General features: G+C 42.8%; 1 long non-coding RNA gene across 1 annotated transcript; it reads left to right on the top strand.

The window, feature by feature from the left end:
* Positions 1-310: 310 nt before the first annotated feature.
* LOC114550812 (uncharacterized) lies at positions 311-4079 on the top strand. The gene is made up of 3 exons (XR_003691751.1): positions 311-603; positions 719-838; positions 2801-4079. It is a non-coding gene; the product is annotated as an uncharacterized LOC114550812 (long non-coding RNA).
* Positions 4080-4848: the final 769 nt, after the last annotated feature.

Raw genomic sequence — 4848 nt, 5'->3', positions numbered from 1 at the left:
GTTTTGTATTGTTGTTCTTTGGCCTTTCCCTTCTCTTGGTATGCCTCTGTAAATGATGAAGATCGATGATGATAATGATGATGATGATAAATGAGAGGTATCTGATGATGACCCTCATGTGACCCCCCCCCCGACTTCAGACTGACCCGAAGACGACTCTGCGACCTCTGAACATGTAGCAACTTGAGCAGATGAATTTATGGATTATCAATCAGCTGCATAAAGACGAATGGAGGACGTTATGAGGTCAGTCGAGGCTGGACGGTATGTCACACAGCAGTCCTCCCCCTTATGCAATAATCATCCGGGGCACTATCTCCTCACCATAGGCCGGATACACAAACACACACGGTTCCTGCGACCCGTTGTTGCTAACTCACAGCTAGCTTATGCTAACGTCTGTACTGTTGCTACTTTGGCTGTTTGGGGGCGAATAAACAAACGACCCCGCGGTCACATTCACCGGAATGATGCTAGGAGAAAACTACGCATCGCTGTGAGAAGGAATATGGCGTTTGATATCGGTTTTATTAGTGTTTCTGCAAATAGACGGTTGCAGGTGGACTGGTGTTTACATGGTCCGTGGGAGCTGGAAGTTTGCAGGTTGGTCTTTGCCCATTGTATTCATGAACATTTCCACATTCCAGTGCTAATGCAAACTATAAATATACATTTTACATAACCGTTGATTATTGTTGTATGCTTTTTACTTTGACAGTCAGCTGTGTGGCGGCTGCAGATCTGCAGCCTCAATGGATGTCATCTGGGAAGAAGAAGAGGAGGAGGAGCCTTGTAGAGACCAGCTGAAGGAACATCTTCTCTGAGCTGAAGCTCTGAGGTAGGACATGCTTTCTCTCCGGATTAACAGCTGCTGGCTGTAATGTTGACGGATTGAGTTGATTTGAAAGGGTCAAGTCACACAGAGTCCAGAATCTCAACAACATTGTCCACAGTAAGGATTCTAACATATATATATATATATATATATATATATATATATATATATATATATATATATATATATATATATATATATATATCTGAGGAACTGAGACACTGTTTGTGGAAATGTCCTCAAACTAAATGTTAATGAGAAAAGACTTGATGGCTCACATGCTTGTGTTGTTAGGTCAGTGGTTAAGTGTTTGCAGGAGCTTGTGGTAGAGATATTTCCAGTGGCAGAACTGTTACCTTGTGTACGTTAGAGCCAGGCTGTGTTGTGTTGTTTCTGCTGAAGAACTATAATCCGACTATGTAGTGATAGAGCAGAGTGTAAACTGCTGTCCTCCCTGTGTTCCATCTTCTAAAACCTGCTGGTCAGGTGGCTGCCTCGGTGTTGAGAAGGTTGGAGTTTGAAGCCCTCGGCAGGTCTGCTGGGTTTGAAGGAGTAAACACACAAAGCAGTGTGTGAAATGTTTGAGAGAACGTGTGACGTGTGAGTGTGGTAGGCTTGGTGGTGTAGTGCTGTTGTTAGTTCTCATTAGTCTCTGACAACGTTTAGCCGGCTCCATCTTCTCCACTCAGATGGGTTTAGAGTTTGACATTTTGTAGACAAAACACTGGAAAAAATGCAGCCGAGTGTGAAAGTAGATTTTCGAAGTTCTTTCTGGTACTTGTAACCCCAACCTTCATCGCTTAGTATTGTTCTCCTCCCGCCCTCAGCTTCACGCATCCCTGAACACACACGTGAACACCTGTATGGCATAGTTCCATCATGTATATAAAATTTTATTTAAATTGTGTAAGTTCCACAGAATGGTTTGACAGATCTTTTAAACCCAAACCACTTTGCTGGTAATTTGTCAGCCAACCACAAAACAGTTTGGAATTGACCGGTGCAGATGACATCATTTGTGTGCTTTGGTCATCGAAACATTAAATACTGGATCATTAAATCAAACGCACCCTTCCAATCGCTGTGTGTGTTTAGTGAGTAAAGAAGTGCGGTCGCCCACCATTATTACGCCAGAGTTCCAGAAGTAGCGTAGCTTGTTGGACCTGCAGTCCGTGGTGTTGGAATAAACTGAAGATCAGGAAACATGACAACTTATTTTGTCTGTCATTTTATTTGGGAGATTTTTGCCATAAACGACCCACAGCACTGAATATCAGGCAGTCAGCTGTAGGAGAAGTTGACGTTAGCCAGCAGTAACTAAACAGCTTTGGACAGGCGGTTCCTCCAGCATGGATTAAAAACCCACAGGTCAACCACTGACCCTGGAACAATTACGAGGCAATTCATAAGAAAACTACCTGTTGTTTATCTCAGCAGATGTCTTTTCTTGTTGGAAGTGTGATGGTGACTGGTTGTTGTGTGTGGGTTTTGGCAGGCGGCTGCTGTTCCCACTTCCTGCGTACCGGGACTGAATCGTTTAGCGGTACGGGGTATCGGAGCCTTTTCCCCCCTGGTTCATTTATTTATTTAATTAGTTTATTTGTCAGGGACAATGTACAAAATACATTAAACTTACAAAAAGATGTTTTGTACCAGAGTTAGCTAATGCTAGTTTCCATCTGCAGTCCCCATGATAGGACCAGCTAACGGTTGCAGCCCTAATATTAATACGTATCACAGCTTTCATTATTTCCGGTCTTTGTTGACCTTAGGGTGCAGCTCAGACATTAAATGATGTTAACAAGACAGGGCCCGTCCTCTGCTTGGGAGCTCCAGTTCTCAGCACTAGTAGCTCTACCTTGTGTCTCGGTGTCTTTTATTCCTCCTTAAGGAAAAGAAATGGACCCAGATGTATTGAAGCAGAACAATCCAATAAACTCTGGCTTTCTCTTGTTTTCTCCCCAGATGAGTGCAGAGTTTCCGGACCACAACGGAGAAGTTCCTTCACTCCATTCATGCCGCCTTCTCTCCGTACTATCTGTATACTCATAGTATTGTATGTCATGAAATAATTTAATAAAAAAGTAAGTAATAGTACGTATTATGTCAAAAAAAAGCTCAGAAAAGTCATACATGTCAAAAAGTGTTATTACAATGTTATAACACTGTTATAACATGTATTATGACAAAAAGCTGTCACAAAGTTAAAAAAAGTGTCAAAAAGTGTTATTACATAGTTATTACATTGTTATAACACTGTTATAACAATGTAATAACATGTATTATGACAAAAAATCTGTTAAAAAGTGCTATTACACAGCTGTACACAGTACATGCCATAAAAGTGGATGTAAATAATTTTTTTGTCCATAAAAAAAAAAAATGTGGATTTTTTTTTCTTAAATTAGAATCTTCTCTTCCTTTCTCCTACTCACTCCCTTTTTCTGAGATGTCCTACTCTGGTCTCTTCCTGTCTCTGAGGTGTCCTACTCTGGTCTCACCCCTTCTCTGAGTTGTCCTACTCTGGTCTCTTCCTGTCTCTGAGGTGTCCTACTGTGGTCTCTTCCTGTCTCTGAGTTGTCCTACTCTGGTCTCTTCCTGTCTCTGAGGTGTCCTACTGTGGTCTCTTCCTGTCTCTGAGGTGTCCTACTGTGGTCTCACCCCTTCTCTGAGGTGTCCTACTCTGGTCTCACCCTTTCTCTGAGGTGTCCTACTCTGGTCTCTTCCTCTCCTCCTCTGGTCTCTGCCTTACTCTGATCCCTGCCTGTCCTTGTCTTAATACTCTCCTACTCTGGTCTCTGCCTTACTCTGATCCCTGCCTGTCCTAATACTCCTACTCTGGTATCTGCCTGTCCTTGTCTTAATACTCTCCTACTCTCTTCTTGCCTGCACTTCCTTTCCTAGCCTCTCTTTCCTATCTGGGGGGCCTATCTAAGTGCACACACGCTGATACCGAGCTGTCTTGAACCCGCCACCGGCGCCTTTAGTGGCGAAGACAAACCAACTGCGCCACCAACGCATGTACGCATGTGACAGTTCTCCGGGTGTATTTGTCTTTGTCATTCTGGGTGTAAAGCTCAAAATAAATTGACTGTTCTTGCGTTGGAACCCATAACCTTTGTGTCTCCCAACCAGCATTCCATCACACTGAGCTATCAGATCTGATGGACAAGCTCATGGTTAGTTGTGTATTTGTCTTTGTCATTCTTGGTGTAAAGCTCAAAATAAATTGTCCTTTCCTGTATTGGAACCCATAACCTTTGTGTTTTCCAACCAACATCTCATCACACTGAGCTATCAGATCTGTCAACAAGTGGCATGTGTTTAGTTGCATATTTTACTTGTTCATTTTGGGTTTTGGACCTTAAAATTTAGTTTGCCATAAAGGAGTTGAACACACAACCTCCTGAGCAGATCAAGCAGGTATTATCATGCTGAGCTATCTATGACACTGGGAGCTTTCTGGTTGGAGGTTGTATTTAACATTCACATCACTGAGGTGAAAAATTAAAACAATCTTCTGACTGAACCAGGATTCGATCCCTCAACCTCATCCTGTCACATCACAGTCTTATCCTGGTGAGCTATTCCTCAAGCTGGGAATTTTTTTTTCATTCTGTTATTTGTTCTTCACACACATCTTTTAGCAAGACAGGGGAATCAGGGTGAGGGGAGGGGGAGTTCTGATCTGATCTGATCTGATGCTAGATCACATCTACTAGACGTGTCCATGTCAAAGGACGAGCCTGGTGGCCTGCCTTATATTGCCTCTGATTACCTTGTCACGCAGTGGTCTGGGATCCTTTGTTACCAGCCAAACAAGGCGTTTCCACTGTTAAAAAACTTCTATCCCACTGGTCCCTTCTGCACAGCAATACCACAAAACATTACTAAAAAAGACTAAAAAAAACACAACTCTCTTGCAACAGGTCACAGCCCCGACTTGTCTTTCTTTGTCCTCCTGTTTGTCTACCCACACACCTGTTTCCCGTCCACCTTTAACAACCACATCA

The sequence above is a fragment of the Perca flavescens genome, chromosome 24, assembly GCF_004354835.1.
Source record: "Perca flavescens isolate YP-PL-M2 chromosome 24, PFLA_1.0, whole genome shotgun sequence".
NCBI classification, from domain to species: Eukaryota; Metazoa; Chordata; class Actinopteri; order Perciformes; family Percidae; genus Perca; species Perca flavescens.
The sequence above is the reverse complement of the archived record's forward strand: the minus strand, read 5'-3'. Positions and strand labels throughout refer to the sequence as shown.